At 40.9% G+C, this 27,296-nt stretch overlaps 1 pseudogene; it reads right to left on the bottom strand.

Annotated features, from left to right (window-relative positions):
- LOC136145486 (vesicle transport protein SFT2A pseudogene) overlaps positions 1-26,824 on the bottom strand; it is a 184,446-nt pseudogene extending 157,622 nt beyond the window's left edge.
- Between the last annotated feature and the right edge of the window lie 472 nt (positions 26,825-27,296).

Here is a 27,296-nt window from a genome sequence, read left to right as displayed (position 1 = left end):
CCTATGAAGATTTCACTTATCTTAGAAATAATTAATATGGAATGACTATAAATAGTATGTTTAGTTTATAAATTTCCTCAAAATTCTATGGACTTTGATCTGTTAAGACTTTAAAATGCTGTAAAAGCACTGTAAAAATACACTCAGGCTGTAATTTTTTTAATCAAAATTTTACTCCATTATCAGGAGGAATAATTATTCAGAAGCCTGTAGATTAGTCATGTCTTAAGAAGCTAGATCATTCGGTCCTGCGTCTTAGCCAACTGTCCAAGGTCAGCAAAATGCTATGGCATGTTCTGTTTGATGGCCCCAGGCAGAAAGCCATGGCATTCTCACTATTAATATCTCTTGACCTTTCGACTTACAAATAGAAGCATCCCTGTGGCCATTATTTTTTTCTGTATATCCCTGAAAAACCAAGGATCTAGAGTTTAAGAAACATTTAATCAGTTTTTACATAATCTTGGGCTTTTCTGTAATGAATGGACTATGCATTCATTTCATGGAATCTTCTTAAGCACCATTTATGCACAAGTAGCTATGCTAAGTGTCAGGAAAACAAAGGTATAAGAATCAGGATGTGCCCTCAAGGAGCCTATGCTCTAACTGGAGAGAATGAATACAACAAAATATTACAGAGTAGTGAAAAAGTAGAAAATACCACAGAAGAAAAGCAGACAAGATGGTTTGGGGACTCAGAAAAGAGAGATTATTGGACTTTATGGGTTGACAGTGGAAGGGAGGGAATTTATGATTAATCTGAGAAGAAGGTGGCATTTGAACTCGCCCTTGATGGACAGTTTAAGCAAGTGGAAAGGAGACATAATTGTGGACATTATAGATTGATGGAACAGCATGATTAAGAGCATGGAGACCAAAAATATGGGATAATAAAACAGTTTCAAGTAGTTCAGTTTGGTCGGAGAACAGTGTGTATAAATGAAAAATTGTGGGAAATAAAGTTGGAAAATTAGTTTGAGAGCAAATCTATAGGGCCTTTAATGGCAGATGATGGAATATGGGCTCTATTTTACAAACAATGGGGCCGACAGAAGGAGAATGCCACATTCAACATATGCTTGCAGGGTGTGTTGGACTGACATGGGAAGGGGAGTGCCTGGAAGTGAGAATACCGGTTCTTGGATCTCTTTTACAACAATCCAAAAAGAAATAGCCTAGATTCTCAGGGGGAAAAAAAACAGCCTGAAACAAGGATTTAGAGGGCTGATGCTTTATTTGGGAAGTATACACCCAGGCTAGCAAGGCTAAGGAAAAAGGAATGAAGGGAAGAATTTGAAGCGATGTAAAGTGGTGCCTGACAGGACTGGCTTCTGCTTTGTGAAAAACCATGAAGAGGCAGAGCAAGTCACTCAGCAGGTCTGACCTTACCGTGTGAGCCCTTTTGCAATGGGGTACAAGGAGAAAACATGCCTCTAATACTCTCTGGGAAGGAGAAAAGGGAGGGAGTTTATCTTCCTAGCTACTTCCCATTCCCTGGTTCTCCTTGGTCAAAATTTGCCCCACTGGAATTAACTCTCACATTTTCAAGTTACATCAAGTGACCTCCCCAACTACAAGGGGTGCCAGACCCCACAACCTGATGTGTGGTGTTTCATCCAAGTGTGGAAATAATAGGAAGAGCCAAAGACTCTAGGTGAGTGTTGGTTGGGGTGGGTATACATCTGCAGTTGAGAGGTGAGGAGTTAAGGGGGCTTCCAAGGCCTCTGGTCAGTCTCAGCCAGGGAGTGTGCCGGAAGGGGGAGCAAGTGGGAGATGGTTGTTGAGTAGCTGAAGGTTCTAGAAGTGGGTAGTTATTTAAGAAGGTGCATGGCCGGTGTTGGTAATAACAATTTAAGAGAAAAGAAGAAGCATTTACACCACAGTTAAGGAATAATTGTTACACTGGCAATCATGCTTCTTGGGCTAAATGTTTCACTCTGAACATTAGGAAATCACCTCCCTTTCCTCAAGTATGAAGCCTTAAGAACCAAAAACCATTAGCTTAAAAGATATTTCTGTCTATTATCTAAGTTAGTAGGATTTGAGTATCACATTTCTTTCATTCCAATTCTATGACCTGTCATCATAAAATTTTGGCATGTACAGCTCCAGTGTTTGGAAAAGGGAATCAGAACTATGTAATACTTGATAAAGTAACATCTATCATTTGAGGATGGGACTATAAACACCAATCTGGACATAATGGAGCACATTTAGCCCTCTTGTTTGGAATCGTAAGGAAAATAAGGTCGAAAAGAATCCTCTACCCTTAAGAAAAAATTCTCAGCTACAAATCACTTTTGAGTACCAGTGCTGAAATGCAAAAGTTTACCCTCCAGACTGAAAAGGGAAAGGAGAACTTTTTCCTACATTTTTTTTTTTTTTGCTTACCCTACCAAAAGCTGGTGCAAGCCAAATTTATCTTTATTGTTTTCTTTTTTTTTCCCTTCCTTTTTTTCCCTAATCGAAAACAGGCGTGGTGCACTCAAAAAGGAATTAGAATTGCGGTCACACATTCCGGCCTCAAGTGGCTTCTGCCTCTGTGTAAAAAAAAAAAATAGCCAGTAACAACTCACTTTGAAACAGTCTCCTCAACTTCAGAACACGGATAATGATACTTACCTGCCAACCTCAGGGACTGTTCTAAGAACTAAATGAGATAGAGCTCTGAAATGCTAAGGTGCTTTTCATATGAAGTTATTTTCCTTTCTAAATAGTTAAAGGCAGTTCTCTCTAACTGGGCAAAGTCAAAGCATGGACAGAACCTGACAAGCAAGACAGGCTCAAGGGCTGGAAAAAGAAGAAAATGCCTTAAATCTCTGCCTCACTCACAGTATGAAAAATGCCCAAACCACACTGTATCAGATAGGGTTAAGTTGAACCTAAGGTTTCAGGATTTTTAATGCCTTTCCAAGAGACTTAGTCAATCCTTCATCTACCAAAAGTCATGCTCCTACTATCCGTAGGTTTCCTCAAGGCTTTGAAGATTTCTCGAGCAGCACTGACTTGCTTTGTCTCTGATTCCAAATTTCAGCTTAAGCACTTATTAGATATATGACCTGGACCCTTCTGAACTCATTTGAGCCTCAGTTTCCTCATCTAAAAATTGTGACTAAGAAGACCTAATTTTTAGAATTGTCATAAAGTTTAGAAAAAACATTTCTAATACTTCTAGCCTGCCTGATACACAGTAGATAGTTGATAAATATCAGCTATGATTATTTGTTATTGTGGTTCTTTTTAGCATGATATAGTAGAAAGAACAACTGCTTTGAAATCAGACAATTCTGCTTTAAAATCAGCTCTGTCACTCACAAAGAGCATCATGCTGAGCAATTTAAAACTTTTTGAAGTTGAGTTTTGAGATAATGATACATGTTTTCAGAGTGTAATGGCAAGAATCTCAGAGGTATTATAATGGATTAATGATCCTTCCCCCCAAATTATATATTCAAGCCCTAATCCCCAGAACCTGTGAGTGTGACCTTATTTTAAAAAAGGGTCTGTGCAGATGTATCTAAATAAAGAATCTTATATCTTCCTGGATCACCTATGATAAGGACCCATAAAGATAATCCAGTGATAAGTATCCTTATAAGAGACAGTAGAGAAAACACAGAGATGGGAAAAAGAAATGTGACCACAGAGGCAGAGATTAGAGTGATGTGGCCAGAAGCTGGGATCAGAAGAGGCAAGTAAGGATTCATCACTAGAGCTTTTAACGCTTCCATTTGAGGGAGGATGGCCCTGCAGACACCTTGATTTCAGACTTCTAGGCTCCAGAACTGTCAAAGAAAAATTTTTATTGTTTTAAATCACCAAATTTGTGGTAATCGGATCTTTTTAACCTAGGACATTAATAAATATAGTGTCTAATGCAGAATATCTGGTATCATGCTGGCATTTGGCAGGTGCTCAGCAAATGGTCGTTACATACTAGGTCCCTCACCTGTCCTCACCAATGCCTTAGTAAGTAAATACCTGTATAAATCCATAGGTGGCCTTCTGAGAGTGTTGCCAGGGAGCAGAGAGCATAGTTAGCCTCAGCCCAAGAAAGGCAGTAGGCTGACCAGAGTTTTGTTAACACCAGACTCTACCACAGGCAACTGACACCAGGGCTCTCCCACTTCATAATAACACAGAGCCAGTGTCATTACACATTGAAGTTTGTTCTCCTAAAACTCTCACTGCCCCGAAGGTTTAGAATTTAAAAATAACAACACATCTCTGTTCAAAGGAATGAACAATACACTTAAAGGTTCTTCTTGTAACAATAGCCTTCCTCGTCCTGAAGTGCTATAAAAATTCAGAGAGCAACTTCATCCAGTTGTGGAAGATGAAAGAACAACAACTAAAACAAGCAGGCAGACCAGGGCAGGGGAGCAGCCTGTTGTCCCTGGGCTGAAAATGGCCCTGAATGCTGAAGGACAGAAATGGCTCTACAGAGGGGCAGATGAGCACTCATGACAGTCTCCTGCAGCCTGTGTTTCTAAGCTTAGTCTGCAGAATGAAGCAAGACCATTGACAAACGACCCTCAGGGGCTGCTATTGTAGGTGTGATTCTGTTGGAGCCAAGCATCTGTCTCTGGTGGGCTCCAAAATTTACACACCACAGATGAGATGGAGCAGCCGTGGAACTTTTTTTTTTAAAGTTTCTCTAACGGATTTCAACTTCCTCATGAATCATCATCCTGGAGGACAGCGATAACAGCAAACCCTTACTGTTGGTTGCTTTGTGTGCCAGGCACTCTTCCAAGGACATGAGATACATTAACCATTTAATCCTCACATATCCTAGGGGGTGGTGCTATTAGGATCCCATTTAGCAGATGAGCAACCAAGGTCAGAAATTTACGTTATTTGCCCAAGGGCACACGGCTTGCAAATAGAGCAGGTCATTTGGCTCTAGAGTTCATGCTCTTAGCCACTATGCTAAACTGTGAGAAATAAAATTAAATTTGCCATTAAAATTATCTTCTCTCTTCACCTCAGGTTTAAGCAGCCTCTTCCAGATAAAGTCTCTCTCTTTGGGGTAACTGCCCAGTCATGTCCTCATGTCTATAGGGAAGGGGCCCCTGTAGACTGCTAGTGCCTGGCCACCTGGTAGACGTCACTGCTGAGAGTGCAGCTGGGAAGTCCTGCAGTCTCATGCGTTAGCCTCTTTACCCAGCAGGCCTCTGTTACTGGCAGCGTCTAGCGGCTGGCTCACTCAGGCCATAAGAGAGTGCTCATGAGTGGCCAGCAGAGCACCTCTTCTGCAGCCCGTTGCCATGAAGGGCAGTATGGAGGTGTGTCTGCTCCCCACCTCAACCATCCACTCCCTCAGCTTTGTCTGGTCTCTTCAACCAGCTGAGCAGGCTCTTAGTCTTCTCTTGGCCCACCAGAAACTTAGCGAGCCTTGTACTGTCAACATCAGCTCCAATGAAAAGGAAAGGGCTACCACTGCCCCTTCCGGACGCTCACCTAGGCATTTCCAAAACACCACCAGATGCCGCTCCCATGGGAGCTTACAGCTTTCCCAGTTTGCACTCAGGGAGGTTGAGATGTAAACATTACAACTCTAAAGCACAAAATATGCAACTCATTTTCTATTATGAATCTCAATTTGCTACAGGGCCCCATTCCCACTCAGTAGCTAGAGAGAGAATTTTTTAAAAATTTAAACCTCAGTCTTCTCTGCTTTTAGAAAAATCTCTATTGTACTCACTCTCTTTGAGGTAAATATTCAATCAATTCAAAGTTAAATCTCCTCTCACTGATGATTCTTACAAATCCTTTAAGAGGGCTCTTCTTTCCCTCTTACTTCCCAAGATGGCCTCCAGGGAGGGACGGAAGTCGAAAGGAGGAACTCTGGTCTTCCAGCTAGCTGGTATTTTTGGTCTTGTCTAGTCTCTGAGTGCCCTCTGCTGGTGTCCATCAAGGTGTGGCTAGTCAAGGCGGGGTTAAACTGGAACCCACTGCTGGATCCTGAGGTTCCTTCCTCATACCCTCCACGTTGGAGGTCTCCACCCTTTGTGACCTCCTTGTCTTGTTTCTAGGTCTCTTCAGATTCACGGTTTTATCAAAACCTCTATGTACTCCTTTCAGGTTCCGGCGGAACTCTTGGTTCACAAGCAACCACTGATTTGGAGGTGAAAGTAATTTGAGGGAGTGGTTAAACCCTCAGTGAGACAGGTTCTTCCAATAAACACAGTGGAAGAAATCTTTGGCCTTTCCTGGTGTGACATTGATGCATAGGAAAATATATACATATATTAGGTCATTCAGATGACCAAGTGTATACATATATGTGTGTGTGTGTGTATGTATTTCTCATATATATTTGGTCTTTATCCACAGTTACTGGCTCACAGATTCCCAAACCCTTGGAATTTCCTGACCTATAAGAGCAATGGGATATTTAGTCTCTCCTCCCCAGTTCCTGAAAAAGCTTCAGAGAAGGTGACTTTTGGATCCTACCCCAAGGTGGAGGCTGATTGTCAGGAGAACCAACCATATGATTAAAAGGTTGGAACTTTCAGTCCTACCCATTGATTTCCAGGCAAGGGAGGTTGAATCAAGCACTTCTGGCCAAGGATTTAGTCAATCATGATTATGCAATATAGTCTCCATAAAAACTCAAAAGGATAGTTTTTTGACCCTTCTTGGAGAATCACTGACTCTGCCATGCTGTGCCACCATACCAGAGGACAGAAGAAGCCTCTTTGGGATCTCCTCTATGTATCTCTTTGGCTGGCTATTGATTCATATCTTTTAATATCTTTTTATAATAAATTGGTAATTTACTGAGTAACCAGGTTTCCCTGAGTTCTATGAGCTGTTCTGGCAGATTAATCAAACCCAAAGAGGGGGTCATGCAAACCTTTGATTTATAGTCATTAGGTCAGAAACACAGGTAATAATCTAGACACGTGACTGGCATTAGAAGTAGAGGGTGGTCTTATGGGACTGAGCCCTTTGCCTGTAGAGTTTGACTCAATCTCCAAGTAGATCATATCAGAATCATGTTGGAATTGGGATTGGGAATACTTTTCACTTGGGGGTAGCTTTGGAAGCATTTCTGCCACCCAGACTTCAAAATCACAGGTGCCTCTAAGAATAACGCCATGGTATAGCTGGGCAATTCTTATGGATGTGCTGTACATGGCTGATTTGTTCTTGTCGTGTAGCCTCTAAGCCTGGTTCTGTTCAGAAATTTCTGTGAAATATCTAATACTCTTAAATTAATCATTTTCTGCTTAGACTAACTCCAGTGGAGTCTGTTATCTGCAACTCAGAATCCCGAGCAATGCAGTAACCCTCTTTCTATTACATGTCTCCTCTTCCTTTCACAACATAAACAAAAGTAAAATCATATTCATTGAATTCACATAAATTACTTTAAGTAATACTATAAAACTAGAGGGCTCTCTGTCTGGTCAAGGCTGTCTTAGTTTTAAAGAAGAGACATTTAACTTGTGCAATTTTTCTAAAACGAAAATTCATTAGAAGAATTCTAAGAGCTGTTGGTTAGTTAGTTCAGTCACTCAGTTGTGTCTGACTCTTTCGAACCCCATGAATCGCAGCACGCCAGGCCTCCCTGTCCATCACAAACTCCCGGAGTTTACTCAAACTCATGCCCATCGAGTCGGTGATGCCATCCAGCCATCTTATCCTCTGTCATCCCCTTCTCCTGCCCCCAATCCTTCCCAGCATCAGGGTCTTTTCCAATGAGTCAACTCTTCGCAAGAGGTGGCCAAAGTACTGGAATGCTCTGGAAACTGGAAAATCCTCAGGAGACAAGGAAAAGTGTCTCTTTTTTTCCTATCTCCTTTATGCTTCTCCGTGTACAGTGCCTGAGTTTATAGACCTAAGATTCAGCCACAAGTGCAGACTTTATATTTTTTTGGTGCCAATTCCAAATGCTTGAAACAAAGTTCAAGTCAAGAAGGGGTCAAGTTGTCTACCCTAATCCAATCAATTAAGGCCAGAAGACTGCATAGTATAAATATATGGCTGTGGAATGAAAAGGAGTATTAAAACATGAGGATAAGATAATAGACCCTTTAAATCATCATTCTCAGAGATCTGTTTAGAAAACTTACCAGAGTGCAGAATTCTAGGGTTCAAGTCTTGAGTGGTAGTCAGGGGTCTACAATATAGCTCAAGGTATTTTGAAGCTGTCAAAGCCTCCTGAAGCCTTCCATGATATCCTCTAGGAAACTTCTTGATGTGGAATTTTGCTAAAGCTATTAGAAACCAGTAGCTTTGCTATTAATGGCTGTGGTAGCCATTAACCTGATTTCTCATGAGCTTTTCCTGTTCACACCCCCTTCTCCAATGTTGTTATTATAAAGTCTCTGTCATGTGCAGCTTATTTCAATGAAGTCCAAGCTCAAGGTGAAAACATCACATGATAGATTACTGATTTTCATTTTCTAGAAATATATGTTGAAGATCCCAAATATGCCATGATGGCTACTCTAAATCTTTACACTTTGTAGAAGAGCACCAGAAACCTCAAGTCAAACATATAACCAGTTCTGCCAACCAAAGTTCTCACCAGACAACTCAAATAATGGTAGAGCCCAGGTCCTCAGAAAGCTGGGATTAACTAGTTTAAGTAGTATTTACATTTTCAAATGAGACTAAGAATTACGGTCTAAAAACACCAGGGCTCAACCATGCTCTATGTACCACAGAACAAGATGGAACATTTCCTATTGTCTCAGAATTCTGGTTAAAGCCCCAAAGCTGGAGACAGTAACTACTAGGTACTCATACAAGATCCAAAAAAAAAAAAGACTTACTAAAACACAGAAAAGTCAGTCTAGCTATTACCACACTGTCCAGACTAATAAAACTAGAAATTTAAAAACAGATTCTTAGAGGGATCACACAGGAACAGACACAATCGTAGAATAGACAAGTCTACACTGAAGGGAGATGGTCATGTTTCTCCCTATCTGGATATCTGCAAAACTTCCGAAACTGAAAGGTCCAATTTCTGCTTCCCTGGTATAGTAGACTTAGTACAGTAGGAGACCCTACAATAACTAGATCCGGGATAAAACAAAATTTTAAGTACACTGTTAGACTCAAATCAAATGAGGGAAAGCACCTAGGGTGGAAAAAACAAAGTCAAACTAAAACAAAAAACATTGATTTGAAACCAAAGTAGCAAGTAAGAACACATATATGAAAGAAAATTTCTCTGAAGGCAAGTGCTGACAGTGGTCCAGGAGCTGATTGTAGGTTGGAGAGTAGGTAAGATTTCAAGACTAAGCAGGCTGCAAGGAGAAGCCAGCTGTGAGTATACCGCTAAGGGTAACAGTAAGTCAGCCAGAGGGTAAAGGGTTCTGCAAGAAAACCAAGGGTACAGAGACAAGATCATAACACTGACAGATAAGAGACATTTCCACCTGGTCCCTAATCCCGCTTCCCTGACTCCATGCAAAGGAGGAAGAGAGAACCTCAGGCAACAACTGACGAGAAATGAAAAAGAGAAAAACGAAAGAAAAGACCACACTTGTCCTCCCTCCAGGGGATACCTAAGCTTCCTAGAAGCTGCAGGGTATGGTTATTAGGAAAGAAGAGAGAAGATCTGAACGGACCTTAATATACTGCACCTGAAAATGGCTGGAAAACTGTGCATGGGGAAGGGAGATCCAAGAGCATGTTTTCAGACAATAACAGATGAATAAACTCCACTGAGTTCCAGCTATTCAATAAACAAGTTACTCTCACCCAGACAGCAGGCAGCCTGACCCTGCTTCATAGCTGTCTCAAATGATTGAGCATAATCTTGGATTAGATTCCATGAAGAAGCCCTGAAAATTAGCCTGGGACAAGGAACTGAGGCAATCTGGCTGCCAAACAAATTAAAAGCAAATATCATGGTTCATGTTTACATAGACTTATAGATACCATAGCAAACATTCTTTAAATGACGCTAGAGGTAACTTACCCAGTACAAAAAGCGCTTCACCAGGATCCCTACCATAAAGAATGGGGCACTGCTATGCTGCCTCTATTCCTGGAGGGTTTCTGACGTTATTGAGAAAATGACACGTATGTAAACCTCAGTCATCTGTATGCACTGGGAGAAGGGGCAAGAGGGAAGTGAGGGGTTCAATAGAACAATGAAATGTAAAGGCTAATCACAGAATTAGGAGAGTGGATCATTTTGTTACTTTTGTGTAATCACAATATCAAACAATTGCGGCCCAAATTTAAAGAAAGGATAAAAATTAAGATTAATGTGAATGAAAACCATCACAAATCAACAAGCCTAAGAATGTTCCACAGTCAGGTGTCATAAACACTGTGTTTTCTTTTCTTTGTCAAATTAGATGCTGAAATTGGAAGATAAAGGCATTTTAATGAAATCATTTTCTGAACTGCTGATTTTAGACAAAATTGTTCTTATATTTATTGTTTTCAAAATAAATGCTTATTTTGAAGTTATGATCCTGTAACAATTATGTGTTCACATCTAGATTTCACAAACTTTAAATTCTGAAAGCTTTAAGTAATCATGAATTGTATTTTCTCAGCCATTTCAGAAGTAAGAGATAGCTGAAGGATGGCTAAAGGAAAGGGGTCCTCTTTACCCTGAAGTATTTATTAGAGGTAGACAAACTTGATTCTATACTTTCAATAAAGGATTGAGCACAACAACAATTTCATCTACCTTCCATGGACATCTTACATGTATAGAACTCCTAGCACTGTTCAAGGGGCTTCACCAAAGCTGCAGCAGTTATGAACTTAAATCAACCAAGGAAGTCTGAGTCTGAGTCTGTTACCTACTGGTTTGTGGCTTCCAGAAGCCAGTCAATCTTTCCGAGCTTTGATCTAATTTATTTAAAAAAGAGGGGGGGTGGCATTTCATAGTCTGTCTCAATGTCTCTTCCAAGCCTAAGATTCAGGGATCTTGACCTCTTAGCAACCAACTGATATAGTGCAGCCACTTGGGTGAATACGCAGAGAGGGTGGTGAAGTTTGGCAAGCTAAAGGAAATGCTTATGGATTCAGAGCATGGTTAAAACTGAAGCATGAGTAGTTCAGACAAAGCAAAAAGGAAACTACTTTTTGGAATACTTTTTGAGATATGTATGCAATTTATTTCCTTAAAAAAAGAGCATTTTCAGGGTTGGTGTGAGTCCAAACCTGACAGAGATGCATGCACTGCATCTGGCTATTTTAAAGTGTTAAGCGGTTTAGTGACAAGTGCTCTTCCATTTCTTTTTGAAAATTATTAGACTTTGGGGGTGAAGAGAAAATGTGGGGGAAGACTGAGTAATCCTTTCAAGGGCTGCTTCTTACTTTGGCACATGAATAGTTCTCAAGAGGAAAGAAGACATTTTTTCAACCATGTAGTCTTCCAGGAACAGGAAATTCATAGCAAAACATTTCCCTTTGTTTTGAGGTAGTCACAGCACCACAAAACCCAAGGGCCCATGCTGAGAAAGTCATCTATAGATCTTTGTATGTGAGCCAACATTCTTTGCCATAATGCTTATTTAAAACATACATGTATACCTGAATTCACATACAAGTATGAAATTTAAATGCAAATATCTTTTACATACCTATCACATATACACTAAAGGCAAGCTTATATAATAAGATTAGACAAAAACATGTACTATGAAAATCCTGATCTTGTTCAAATTACCCTCATAATGTACTAAAATTATTGTCAAAGAGGGTCCTATGTCTCTTTGGTATGTCAGAGAAAGTTTCATAAGTGTACTAATACATTTTAAATGATGTGAAAATTTTCTTTTGGCTATATCCAAGTATGAAGGCTATTATTATGATGTCCATTAGATAGACAGAAGCAACATGATGTAGAACAAATGGATAACTTGTTCAGTTCAGTTGCTCAGTCGTGTCCAACTCTTCATGACCCCATGGATCACAGCACGCCAGGCCTTCCTGTCCATCACCAACTCCCGGAGTCTACTCAAACTCACGTCCATTGAGTCGGTGATGCCATCCTACCATCTCATTCTCTGTCATCCCCTTCTCCTCCTGCCTTCAATTTTTCCCAGCATCAGGGCCTTTTCAAAACAGTCAGCTCTTCTCATCAGGTAACCAAAGTATTGGAGTTTCAGCTTCAACATTAGTCCTTTCAATGAACACTCAGAACTGATCTCCTTTAGGATGGAGGATAACTTGCTAGGATTGGACATAAGGCAGTGATAACATTAAACCAAAATAAACAAACAAAAAATATTCACTGGAACAAGGGAGAACTTTGTCATTAGAGGCTCAAAGAGAATAAGTCAGATCAACACATTGTCCTATTCAACAGAAGTGATAAAACACAACCAATGTGTGTGCTAGTAGTTCAGTAGTGTCCAACTTTTAGTGACCAATAAGAGCTGTTATATCATGGAAGCTATTATTCTATAAAGACTGTTGACTTGCTAATTTTCCATTTTTTTCAAGTGTACTGACAAAAATTCTAATACTGGCAAGTATGCTGTAAAAACAAAAGGGTCATAATCATTATTATAAGAAAGAATTTGGGGTTTGGTCCTGACTTTCCTACATTGCCCAGACATAAACACACCTCACCCTTCTGTAGGTCTCATAAAGCTTCTGGGCCAAGCCAGGTTCATTCTTATCTTGTAGAGGCCATAGAATAGGGATGGACATTGCCAGTATCTGTCATCCAAGAGAAAAAGGTCTCTGACTGGAAAGAGAAATCCTGACATAGGTGGGAAGGGAATAGTCTTCTCTCTTGGGGACCTGGCCAGAGGCCACCTCCAGGTGGTAGAGAGAGCAGCTTTTCTCCAAATGAGGCAGAAACAAGGCAGAGAGATGAATCTTGCAAACTAGATCATTTGTTTTCATGTAACTCTTAGTATTTATTTCTCTTTTGTTACCCCAAGGTTTTGGTACCTTAAATTTTGTTTAAATGTTACAGTTTGGTCACAGGCACACTGTGCTTTAGAGAATTAAGGAGAGGAGAATTAAGTCCACTCTTGTTCCTGAGAATTAGTGGAGGAGGAATGTCTGAAGGGGATGAATGTGGTGACAACATCATACAAATCCCTAAGTGGAAAGGGAGTCTTGAGAACAAATGTTTGCCATAACACCTGGCTGTCCCTCCCCAAGGTACAGATTCTTCCTTCACTGCCAAGTCTTGGTGGACCAGGCTTCGATTCACCAAGGGGTCTTGCAGGGTCTTTTACATACACAGGAAGGAGGATGGGCAAAGGATGGCTGATAAGTCCGGCACCACAGGAAAGTCAGTTTCAAACCTAAAATGCTATCACAACAATGACAAACCCTCAGCATGAGATACTGACAGGTTAAACTGCTGAAGGAACACCAACCCATTCATACTGTACTTGTGTGTGTTGTACTTAGGCAGCTGTTTTTAGATCCTGAATTTAGTATGTGCATCTGGAGGTGACATTTATCAGTTTTTTAGCTTTTAAATTAAGGAGCATGTTGAACAGGGACAAATCCCAGGATGTCCTAATTCAAGAGTACTAAATTTCTCAGCTTAAATTCTTTCATTAAGTGTCTGCAGTGTTGCTTGTGAAAAAAGCTGGCTGTGATTCCTAAAATCAAGCTGGAGTTCAAGCCTGGTAGGAGTTTTGTTTATGGGGACAGAGAGGAAGCCAAAGTGAAACAGAGATATGAGATGAGAATCTAGATTTAAAAGTTACTTTCCTAAAAATACAACAAGGGTGACCCCAAAACCACCACAATCCTTGTCTATCGACACCACGACACTGAAGCCCTTAGACATATGGCCCGGGCCAGAACTCATACTTTTCAGAAAGCCACAGACTCACACACAAATCTATAAATGCTTCTGTCCTTAGCAAGCATAAAATAACAACCTTCCCAAGAGCAGATAAGAGTAACTATCACGGTATTTTGGTCCTAGTAATCCTCATTGAGGACTATGTTATATGATTCATGATAGTTTCTATGGAGGGAATAGGTTGATTTTTTAAAAAAATCTACAAAATGAACTTCTGTATTTTGGCTGTGAAGTTATAAGTGATAGTCTAAAATAAAAGGTGGAACCTTACCCTCCTCTCCCCCATCTCAAAATACGCCAAACATATAAAAAAAAATCACCAGTTGAAAGACTGAAAACGTCTTTAAAATCAAAAAGAAATGGCATGATGTATAACTTAGAACTGCAATACTCAAAACGAGACATAAAAAACAATGCTAATCCCATTGACACAATGCCCCTCTATGTCAAATATATGACATTATTGCTTGTCTGTTGAGATTATTTTTCCTTTTCATAATGAATTTGCATTGACACATCTACATACTTTCTAGGGGCCCTTTGCACATTAGCATGAACCACAATGCACATTTTTCAAGTGGTTGCTAGGGTAGCACAATGAGATAAGATGACCCTAGTCAGGTGGAGCGGGAACTGTATCAGTGGCTGGGGCTCTATTAACATGAAGCTCATGGGCATCTAGGTTGCTTCCATGTCCTGGCTATTATAAACAGTGCTGCGATGAACACTGGGGTACATGTGTCTCTTTCAGATCTGGTTTCCTCGGTGTGTATGCCCAGGAGTGGGATTACTGGGTCATATGGCAGTTCTATTTCCAGTTTTTTAAGGAATCTCCACACTGTTCTCCATAGTGGCTGTACTAGTTTGCATTCCCACCAACAGTGTAAGAGGGTTCCCTTTTCTCCACACCCTCTCCAGGATTTATTGCTTGTAGACTTTTGGATAGCAGCCATTCTGACTGGCGTGTAGTGGTACCTCACAGAGGTTTTGATTTGCATTTCTCTGATAATGAGTGATGTTGAGCATCTTTTTCATGTGTTTGTTAGCCATCTGAGGGTGGGATGATCTGAGAGAACAGCATCAAAATATGTCTATTATCAAGTGTGAAACAGATCGCCAGTCCAGGTTGGATGCATGAGACAAGTGCTCGGGGCTGGTGCACTGGGATGACCCAGAGGGATGGGATAGGGAGGGAGGTGAGAGGGGGGTTCAGGATGGGGAACACACGTAAATCTATGGCTGATTCATGTCAATATATGGCAAAAACCACTACAATATTATAATTAGCCTCCAACTAATAAAAATAATTGGAGGAAAAAAAAAGAAATGAAGCTCCATCAGCTGAGCTCGTCAAGAGTGCTCACCTGTGCTGATGACGCGGCGAGCAAGGGTGGAGCAAGCCAGCCATCTCCTGTGTTGGTCAACTCCCTCTTTCAGGCTGCATCGAGCACTTGGCATCATTCTTACCTTAACTCATGTTTAAACATTATTTGTTAGCAGCTGATGTTATTTTTCTTTTTTTCCTTGAAGCATAAATGGAATAGCCATTGATATTCCACTTGGGGTGGGTGAATGGGCTGGTAAACAGAAATTTAGGACTAAAAATCATTTGTTGTTACAGCTGGAAGGAATCGAGGCCAATATCAACACTCTGCAGATGAGAAAACTGCAGTGTGGAGAGGTTAAGTCCCTTGCCCAAGGTCATGGAGTTATTAAGTGTTCGAGCTGGGGCTAGAATTACATCTTCCGTCCTTGAACTGGTCTCCGCAGTGAGGGCTTCAGGACTTCACACCGATATGTGGAGGAAAAGAGTTGCAAGGGTAGGAAGAAAGACCCTTTGATGTCCCGAATGACTCAAAACTTCTCTTACAAAGTGAATTTTGTTGGCATGACTGGGAGCACTGCCCTGGCAAGTCTCTTTCTGTCTGACCTCCTCCACACAGACCCAAACTGGGTCCAAAGGAGTTCAATGCTCTGGCTGCCTTGAGGGTCTAGGCAGACGCAGGGAAGCCTCTCTGAAGCTCAGGCCAAGACAACTACACATACACCCAGGGTGGCGAGGCTCTGGTGTCCAATCACACTTGGTACCTGGCTGTGGATCTCAGGCAGTGGTTGACCAACTGGTAGTGATATCAATATTTAACAACCAGACAACTGTACCAGCACACACAGCAGTCCTGGAGTCAGCCCGGCATACGACCATTTCAGATGAAATACTCTTACTGAGAAACTCTGTGTATAGGTTTCCCAAGAGGTAAATGCAACACAATATGCTGTTGCATGGAACATTGCCCGCAGTATGGGATATGCGCAAAGGACTTGAGGCCCAGGGTAAATCATGATATGCTGGCCCCAAATTCACCCCAACCTCTCACATACAGAGCCCCTGCCACCACTCCACAGAAAGTAAACATCAGAAGCAGTTTTGAAAGGATGTCACAGAAGGACATGAGCCCGGGGTGTATGTGTATATGAGTGGCTGGCATGTGAGTCTCCTTGTCCTCTCTTCCCCTCAACTACCTCCCTCACCCACTAAATAGATTTGGGCCCTGGGAATGGCTGTATCTATCAGATCATCTTTTCATCTAGTCAGGACCAAGCAATGAAGTCAAAGGACATTGTCTACAAAATGTGCTTTGGCCTGGATTTGCAAGAAGAGCGCTTTGGACTTGCCCAGCACTCATTCAATTACTGAACCTTTTTTCATTGAGCTTTTGTGTTTTCTGGACAGAACCCAAGAGAAAGATGTTATCATAGTGGGGTTAAACAAGGCCACAGTGGTTTGAGTGACGGACAGTAACACCCTAGCTCCAGAAAGGTACCTGTTTTTCAGGATGGCGTGATCATCATTAGGCAAGAATCTTGCAAGCCATCTTTTACCAGGAGGCTATCAAGATCACAGAAGGCAATACCGGTTTGCTCAGTGACAAGCTGTTTCCTAATCAAGTTTTCTTATACTCAGAACGACGGAAACATTTTCAAAGGTATTATTCTCGGCAGGTTTCCAGTAATTCAACATTTCCAGACTTATCCAAATGGCTTCTGAAATATTTTCTGTTTGTGGAGAGCAGCTTTCAGGATGAGGTAATTAAAAGAAACCTATCAATTTGAGATTTTTTTTTTTTCCATGAGTAAATAATGTTGACATACTGTTCAAATAAACCCACAATTTACTGCAATCTGTTTTTAGACAAACCCTCCACTTTAACCTCCAAATGGGAAAAACGGAGAGACTTTCCTCTTCTCGTTTAATCAAGAACATATGTTCAAAGATAATACTGGAGGCTTATTCTGGGAAGCGATCTGCTCTTCCTCTGACAGCGACGCAGTGAGCTCACGAGGCAGCCTCCACACATAATGAAAGCTAACGCCACCATAAATCTCCTGGCCCGCGGAGGTCACTTCAGAAAGATCGCCCACTGCTCAAATAAGCACCGGCTATGCGGAGGCGCACTGGAAGGGGAGAAACACCAACTGTGATAAACACCAGCAGGTATGCGCCGGACTGAGGCAACCCAGGCAGCCAGGAAAGAAAGAAGCCAGGGACAGAGCAGGTGTGTGTGCTGCGTGTTTACACACGACCTCACCAACCCTGTGTGTTCCTTCTGAGCAAGAATGAGCAAGTTCACCAGAGAGGAGCTGCTTTCCCCCTTAGGAGGAGAACTCGGGAGGCACCAATTTTCATTAAACCTTAAAGTATACATAGTGGCAGGAGGCCAAGACAGCCTTCAAAAGTGAAGCTTTTAAAAACATCTGTTAGGGGTTTTGAGATCCTACGGAGAGAGAGAGAGCAAGAGAGCTAGAGAGAATTCAGAGTCCAGTGCTTTTCATTTCCAGACTGTGAGTCATAAAAAAAAGAGTGCGTAAATCTGGCTGGCCAGAATACGCTGACCCGAGTCTGGGTTTACTAACACCTGAAGTACATTTCATGGGAATTAGGTTTAAATATCAACCTGATCATGAAGCTTGAAAGGCTTTTCTCCCATCTCAGGATGCCAGGAGCCCTCTGGAACCTGGAATGGTATTTTCTGACAGCAAAGGTTTACTGTAGCATAAAAGAAATTATGGAGATTTCCCCGCTAGGCATAAGGATGTGATCACTATAGGCACCTGTGGGCACAAGCAGGCTACCCACCAATATCTTTTAAACACCAAATTATGAACTATTAGGCCACTGCTTCAAGGCTTCCACAAATGTAAAACCTTGACAAATTCCCAAATAAAAGCCATAAAACCAATCATTTTTTAAACCTGCATGAGTGACACCAGAAAAATTAGAGCAGTGTGGCAGGTCACTGTGAAATAAAGCTGCCATAAAGAAGCTTATGATGCTGTCATGGAAAAGGCAATTAGAAGGTTACTTTCTCTCAGGTCTAAGATTGTTTCTTGTTCTTCCTCCAGCCCCCTGCCTGCCACCTCCCTGCTACAAAATGGATCAGTCTATAATAAGTAGTGGTTATATATCATAAGGAAGCAATTCCTTTTAGTTGTTCCACTATAAAAAAGCATCCAGATTTAGAACTTGACAGGAACCAGTATCGCCTGCCCCTGAGAGCTGGTAGAAAGTCTGTGTGTCATTCAGCCAGCATGGAGTCCGGGTGTTTTAAAAGCTTTAATTTCAAGGGGATAAAAACCTGGGCGTTAAGCAATTTGGCTGTGGATATTTAATGTATTGACCACACTACAGAACTGGAGCTCCCTATTTAAAATGAGAAATTGAAAATTTACAGGCTCTGTAGGCAAGGTGTAAGTAAATATTGGATGGTGAGCAGAAATCAGCTGAGAACCTGCAGAAACACCATTAGAAGGACTAATGACATGTTCAGCAGTGGCCTTAAATAAATACGATGTTATCATTTGCAGGTGTGTAAAAACAAGTCTGGCTTTTAATTAGCCAGAGCCATGTCTCCCAGCAGTTAGGTAAAGGAAGCAATAGCCCAGGAAGCTATGGCCCAGGGAGGCTGAGATTTGCCCCAAGGTACATGACTTCTCAATGGTAGCATCAAGATTGGAACCCTTCTCCTGCTCTCTCATTTCCACTCCAACACACTTGTGGGAGGCAGAATAGTGTACCCCAGAGACGTCTACCTCCTAATCCGCAGAATCTGTAAATATGGAACCCTACACGGCAAAAGAGATTTTGCAGATATGATTAAGTTACAGGTTTTGAGTGGAGAGATAATCCAGTGTTATCCAGGTGGCCCAAAATAATCACAAAGGTCCTTAAGTGAATAAGGGAGCATGAAAGTGAGGACTAGAGTCTGTCAGAGAAGTCATGCTGCTGGCTTTGAGGACGGAAAGAGAGATCACAGGCTAAGGAATACAGGTGGTCTCTAAAAGCTGGAAAATGCAAGGAAATAGCTTCTTTCCTAGGAGCCTCCAGAAGGAAATCTCCAGAATGATAAGGGGGTAAATTTATGTTGTTCTAAGCCACAAATTACAACAGCAGCAAAAGGAAACCAATACTACGCTCTAGATGGATATTGCATTTCCCTTTCTATTTTGATCTACTTGAAGTAACACCATTATCTCAGTGGTGGTCAGAGCCTTTATAAAAACCAAAAGGAGTTCCTCTCCCACTCCCCTTAGTCTTTAGCACCTCTGCTATCCTTTCAGATCCTCTCTGACTCCCTTTTCTGTATTCTCTTTCCCATGTAAAATACCCCTAAAGGGAAAACTTTTTTCTAGTTGTTGACTGACCCATTTTGAGAAATTAGTTCACTTCAGTTGCTCAGTCATGTCCAACTCTTTGCGACCCCATGGACTGCAGCACGCCAGGCTTCCCTGTCCATCACCAGCTCCCAGAGTCCACCCAAACCCATGTCCATTGAGTTCGTGATGCCATCCAGCCATCTCATCCTCTGTCGTCCCCTTCTCCTCCTGCCCTCAATCTTTCCCAGCATCAGGGTCTTTTCAAATGACTCAGCTCTTCGCATGAGGTGGCCAAAGTATTGAAGTTTCAGCTTCAACATCAGTCCTTCCAATGAACAGTCAGGACTGATTTCCTTTAGGATGGACTGGTTGGATCTCCTTGCAAATTAGAAATTAGTTGGCAAGAATTTAATATGTCACAGTTCACCAACTATTTCCAATCTATTCAGTTCAGTTCAGTCACTCAGTCGTGTCCGACTCCCTGAGACCCCACGAATTACAGCATGCCAGGCCTCCCTGTCCATCACAAACTCCCAGAGTCTACTCAAACTCATGCCCATCGAGTCGGTGATGCCATCCAGCCATCTCATCCTCTGTCGTCCCCTTCTCCTCCTGCCCCCAATCCCTCCAAGCATCAGGATCTTTTCCAATGAGTCAACTCTTCGCATGAGGTAGCCAAAGTATTAGAGTTTCAGTTTCAGCATCAGTCCGTCCAATGAACACCCAAGACTTATCTCCTTCAGGATGGACTGGTTGGATATCCTTGCAGTCCAAGGGACTCTCAAGAGTCTTCTCCGACACCACAGTTCAAAAGCATCAATTTTTTGGCACTCAGTTTTCTTCACAGTCCAACTCTCACATTCATACATGACCACTGGAAAAACCATAGCCTTGACCAGATGGACCTTTGTTGGCAAAGTAATGTCTCTGCTTCTTAATATGCTATCTAGGTTGGTCAAAACTTTCCTTCCAAGGAGTGTCTTTTAATTTCATGGCTGCAATCACCATCTGCAGTGATTTTGGAGCCCCAAAAAATAAAGTCTGACACTGTTTCCCCTGAAGTGATGGGACCAGATGCCATGATCTTAGTTTTCTGAATGTTGAGCTTTAAGCCAACTTTTTCACTCTCTGCTTTCACTTTCATCAAGAGGCTTTTTAGTTCCTCTCCACTTTCTGCCATAGGGTGGTGTCATCTGCATATCTGAGGTTATTGATATTTCTCCCAGCAATCTTGACTCCAGCTTGTGCTTCATCCAGCCCAGTGTTTCTCATAATGGACTCTGCATATAAGTGAAATAAGCAGGGTGACAACATACAGCCTTGACGTAGTCCTTTTCCTATTTGGAACCAGTCTGTTGTTCTATGTTCAGTTCTAACTGTTGCTTCCTGACCTGCATACAGGTTTCTCAAGAGGCAGGTCAGGGGGTCTGGTATTCCTATCTCCTTCAGAATTTTCCACAGTTTATTGTGATCCACATAGTCAAAGGCTTTGGCATAGTCAATAAAGCAGAAATAGATGTTTTTCTGGAACTCTCTTGCTTTTTCAATGATCCAGCGGATATTGGCAGTTTGACCTCTGGTTCCTCTGCCTTTTCTAAAACCAGCTTGAACATTTGGAAGTTCACAGTTTACGTATTGCTGAAGCCTGGCTTGGAGAATTTTGAGCATTACTTTACTAGCGTGTGAGATGAGTACAATTGTGAGGTAGTTTGAGCTTTCTTTGGCATTGCCTTTCTTAGGGATTGGAATGAAAACGGACCTTTTCCAGTCCTGTGGCCACTGCTGAATTTTCCAAATTTGTTGGCATATTAAGTGCAGCACTTTCACAGCATCATCTTTCAGGATTTGAAATAGCTCAACTGGAATTCTATCACATCCACTAGCTTTTGTTCGTAGTGATGCTTTCTAAGGCCCACTTGACTTCACATTCCAGGATGTCTGGCTCTAGGTGAGTGATCACACCATTGTGATTATCTGGGTCATGAAGATCTTTTTTGTACAGTTCTTCTGTGTATTCTTGCCACCTCTTCTTAATATCTTCTGCTTCTGCTAGGTCCATACCATTTCTGTCCTTTATTGAGCCCATTTTTGCATGAAATGTTCCCTAGAATACTCTATTTGAGTATGTTTTCCCGTCCTACCATGGCTGCCCCCTGTAAAGCCTACAAGACTCAAAATGAAGTTAATCTCTAATGGTGGAACTTTGGGTTCCTGGTTTGGATTAACCTTTACCGGAGTGTCTCAAGTCACACTGTAGACACAGGCTATGGGGTCAGAGAGACCTTGATTTGATTCTCTGATTCACCACTTATTAGTGATGTGACCTTTGGGAAAGTATTAAGCCTTGCTTTATCATTAAAATGGAGAACTTAATAAATCACCTTGCTCCATACTGAGAAATTGAGATTCTATGTTTAAAGTGTTGAGCACAGTGCACTCCATAAGTAGTGGTGGTAGTAGGAGTAATAAAGATACTTGGCACAGTGATACCTGTTATCTCCCAAATTCCAAGGTAGTATAAAGTTCATTTAAATCCTGTGGAACAAGAAGTTTCCATTTCTGGTATTGTGAAGAGACACCTACCCACTGTGGAACAGCAGCAAGTATTTACATATAGCCAACTGTGTATTAATATTTTCTTCTCGGATACTGGGAATTATCCGGGCAAACAAATCACCATAGAAAATTTACTTCCCTGTCCAAAAGAAGTTCATGGCTTAGTAGGGAGCAGATATAAAACATAATTACTGGACTTTGCTGGTGGCTCAGTGGATGAGAATCCACCTGCCAATGTAGGGGGACATGGGTTCAATCCCTGGTCCAGGAAGATGTCACATGCCATGGAGCAACTAGGCCCATGCACCACAACTACTGAAGCCCGCGTGCCTAGAGCCTATGCTCCACAGAAAGAGATCCCACCTCAGTGAAAAGCCCACACTCCACAACTAGAAAAAGCCCGTGCAAAGCAATGAAGACCCAGCACAGTAAAACAAACAAACAAACAAACAAACCCACAATTACTTGTATTATCCCTCTGCATTGAAGACTTATGTACAACGAAGGGTGGCAGGAGGATCCAAGAGAATAAAATCTTCTGGGAACCAAGAACAGGGTCCTGGAGGTGACTTTTGAGTGGGGTCCTGAAGGATGACTAGAAGTTTGCCATATAGAAAATAGAGAAGGAATTTATTGGGCAAAGAAAAATGTGCATGAAAATAATGAAGTAAAAGAATATCAATAGGAAACATCTTCTAAGCATAACTACAACACTGAAACAACTGGAACAAATTAAATCCAGCTCAACAAATTAAATCTGCAGCCACTTGCTCTGAATCATCAACAACTTTTCTCTGGATCTGCTACAAAGTGATTTCAGGGTCACACTAAACACTTCATTCTTCCTTGACTAAAAAACGATGCCTTGGGAATTCACTGATGAGCACAGTACTGTCGATATTAATCAGGTAATATGCACTGGCCCTGAGATAACAAGGCATCTAGAATCCCGATGTATGAATTCATACTTAATCAATACTGCCTTATATGAATAGAGGGTTTTTTTTTTTCCACATTCCACATCATTTTAGTAAGATGCTGAGAAAAATCGATAACTTATTAAATGCCAGTTGCCTCATTACAACAAACTATTAATCACTTTTTGTTGCTATCATATTGGGGCCACAGATCTGACTTTATATATTATGTGCTGGGGTACATGTCCACGTTTATTTCAATCACTGGAAGAAATGATGCACAGAACAACTGCACACTGCAGCCAAGATGGGGCTACGATAGGACTCCCAATGCATTATTGAGGGAAAAAAAGTCTTAGTTAAGAAAAAAAATGCTATTAACTTCAGCTGAAACTGCTGAAAATTAATTGCCAGAAGTAAGAGAGACTTTGTTAATAAAATAACAATTTCTTGAAATATCTCCAACACCTGAAATATTCTATCATCCTTGCAATACCAAGAAATAGTTATATTAACCTCAAGTTTTAACATGGCCCCTTTTTAGCCACTTGAAAGTACACATTAACATACATATGTATTTTGTGAAATGGAAAAGTGAGATCCTCTCGACCGTAGTGTTAAGTAGTATACATTTCTCAGCAAATGAGAACATCTTATCGTATTTCACTGAATTGTTAGGGGGCTTATTTCCCTAGGGATGGTTAACTCTTTAATCTTGTTGAACACAAATGTTAAGTTGCCTCCTCTATTGCCATTCTGCCATCATTTTCTCAGGAATATACAGAAAAATTTGAACTATATGCTTATGAATTTATGAATAAGATACTCCTATTACTAATGGAGAGTCCACTTACTTAAACAAAGTCATCTTTATGTGAGCTAAACTTGAGAAACACTGGGTTAAAATAATCTTACAAAACTATATAAGATACAGGTACTTTGCAGTAATCTTTGAGTAGCATTTTTTAAGAAATGGTGGCATTTCTTAAGAAACTATGATCATGAAACCCAAATAACAGAAAATAGTCATTTTATTTGGAAGTGGTTAGTTTTTGCACAAATATTTTATCCAAGAGCAACCACATCTGTCTTCCCTACATGCTGTATGGTATGGTAGAAAGACACAGACACTCCCTATATGAGTTCTGAATTTGAATCTTGTCTAACCACTCTCAAATTTAGACTTGGTCACTTGATGTCTCTAAGTCAGTATTCTCAGAGATGAAATGGGGATAAGTAATGTTTTACCTACCCACCTCACTGTATTATTGTTATGATCAAATGAAATCACATGAGTAAAAGAATCTTATCATATCTGTGACCCCAATTAGTAAGCCTTAGTGTGGCATTGCAATAAAAGAAACCCAGCAACTTAAAGTTATTCTGATATTTTCTTGTACCTCTTCAAGGGCATTGAAAGAGATCTACTTTATTATTCACAGCACCATTTTGTACAGTCCCTTAACACGTCTCTCCAATTCTCTCATACTCCATGGTTGTTTTGAGCCTCTTGCTCTATAAACTTCTCCCTCTAAAACCTTCCCCCAACATCTCTCCAACAGGCAGGAATCAAAGCTTGTCTGTGCCCCAAACCCCTGTGAACCACCCCTCCCCTCAAGCTCTTCATCAGATTCATCATTTCAGCCTCTTTGTCCTCCTGCCAACCAGCCATTCCCCAGATCCTCCACAGGAAAGCCTAGGGGAGAATCCAGCAGGCAGGAGCCTCCTACATAATAATCCTGTCCCCAGTGACAGGCATGGGGTGAAGAGAGGGGATGGTGAATATTCAAAATGACTTTTATCCGTTTCAGCATACTAATGCTTTTACTCTAGTGTTTTTGACACATATTAGTTTATTGCTTTTTACATTTTAGCTGAGGCAGTAAGGTCATTATTTTCAAACTCTGGAAAGCAAATCACAAGGAAGTGACCCCACACATCTAGATTCCAGAACTGGTCAAGACTGTAGGAAGAAAGTGGGCTTCATTTCTTTCTATCTACAGAGCAATGGTTCTCAAAGTGTGTTCCAAGGCATTCCTAAAGAGGCTTCTGAAAAATAAATCCAAGGCCAAATTTCAACAGGGAAATGTTGCATTCTGTCTCCCTTCAGGGAGGTCCACAACTGAGAAAAGTCCTGAGGAAAGAAATCCATTCATTAAAAAAACAGATTAGTTTAAATGTGAAAAGCAAAAATTTAGAATATTAAGGACAGCATCTTTATAACCTTCGGGTAGAGAAATACTTCTTAAATTAGACCCTGGAAGCACAACTGTAACAGAAGATTAACAAATCCATCTGTATTAAAATATAAAACTTCTCTTCACGAAAAGGTGCCTTTAAGAAAGTAAAAACTTGAAACACGGAAGAAATTTACAAACATATAATTAAGAATTCCAATTCCAAGAATGCAGAAAGAACGCCTACAAATTCATAAGGAAAAAATAATTTAATTAGAAACTGAGCAAGAACATAGACAGCATTTATAGGAGAGTGAAATGATCAATAAACATGGAAAGATGATTAAACTCACAAGTAAGAGAAATGAGAACTGTAATCACAACGAAATAGGCAAAAAAAAAAAAATTAAGTCTGACATTACCAAGTGTTGATGAGGATACACAGCAATGAATTCAGTCTGGAGTGAATAAAAATTGTAACCATCACTTTGGTTGGTTTATCCTACAAAGTTGAAGTGCCAACTCTTATATCCAGTAAATTCTATTCTTAGATAAGTACCCTAGAGAAATTCTTGCACATGTGCCCCAGGAACCATGTTCAAGAAAGTTCACAACTCCATTGTTTGTAACAGCAAACACTGTAAGCAACATGATATCCATAAAAAAGAGAATGGTAAAATTGTGGGATATTCACAGAACAGATAATAACAATGAAAACAACTACAGGTGTGCATATCAATGCCTATAAAAACCAGGAACATAGTTGAAAGAAGAGCATATCTCAGAAAAATGTCTACATAGGCTATTGATATAAAGATAATTCAAAAGCATATAAAATTTTAAATTACATTATTTAAGGACATATACATATATAGTTGAACCAGATGAAAAGCAAAACTCAAACACAAAATTCAGAAAACTGGTTACATGGGGAGAGAGAAGGACACAATCAGATACAGGCACCCAGGTGGATTGATGGGATTGGTAATATTGCATTTATTAAGATGGTTTTTTATTGCTACTCACAGGAGGGCACGGCAACCCACTCCAGTACTCTTGCCTGGAGAATCCCATGGACAGAGGAGCCTGGCGGGCTACAATTCCTAGGGTCTCACAGAGCTGGACACGACTAAAGCAACTTAGCATACAAGCACACATCATATGTTTTTATATAGATTTTTGTTATGCATGAAAGTTATTAACACATACATACATTTTAAATTTTAATTTAACTTGTTTAATTCAGTATCTCACAAGCATTATCCATGTAATCCTTTTATCTCCTCACATATACTAACACCCTGTTGAAATCAGTTTGGGAAACACTGCTCTAGGTCTTAGAAACCTCTCTTTTTTGGCAAAGAAACTTCCTTCAGCTAAGTTTCATGGCCATTTACTCCAGCAGGGCCTGGATGCAGCCACAAATGCAGAGTTTCCCCGAGTTGAAGAGTCCCAGGATATTTTTACTCATGCCCTTGTAAGCACACGTGAACTCTGTATCACTCTTACCTTGGGTTTAAAAAGCATTCCTCATGGAAGTAGCAGGTTGTCTGCTGATCTGTACAAAAGTAACTAATGTTCAACTCTTCGGTGTCCTTAGAGTCCACTTGCTCTCCCCAAGCTATCCAGACACCTCCGGCAGGAGAAATGACACTCCAAGCTGAGATGCAGACTCTCATAAGAATGAAAGTTACTCTGGAGAGCTCCGTGTTCTGGGGTTTGCCACACAAGTAACCCGTCAGAGGCACCATTTTCAGAGGCAGTTCCTCTCTGCAGCAGATGCCTAAATAATCTTCAAATATAAGTAGATCCTGCTGGGCTTTTGAAGTTCACACGTTGGTGAACTCATTGAGAGATACTTTACAGCTGGCTGCATTGCTGAGAGCTTGATGTTTTCCTCCCCCATGCTTTTGCTGATAAAGGCCTTTTGAATTGGTGTGATTGTAACAACATTAAACTCTGAGCCTTGACCATTGGATGCTAGTCCCTCATTAGTATCAGGTGTAATGAGGTCAGGCTAAGAAGGGATTGTGTGGTATTAAACAGAGTTGGTATTGATTTGTTACTAACAGTGGAGCAGCCTACTATACTTTAAACCTCTGGTTTCAAGAGGATATTTCATTTTTGCTGACTGTCTTCTGTTGTGAAGATTGATTTCAGCATAATGCTCCATCACCTGAGGAGATTCACTCTGCTACTCCTAAACTCCTATCTTGCAACTAT

The sequence above is a fragment of the Muntiacus reevesi genome, chromosome 13 (genome assembly GCF_963930625.1).
Source record: "Muntiacus reevesi chromosome 13, mMunRee1.1, whole genome shotgun sequence".
NCBI classification, from domain to species: domain Eukaryota; kingdom Metazoa; phylum Chordata; class Mammalia; order Artiodactyla; family Cervidae; genus Muntiacus; species Muntiacus reevesi.
This window is presented reverse-complemented; position numbering and strand designations above follow the sequence as displayed.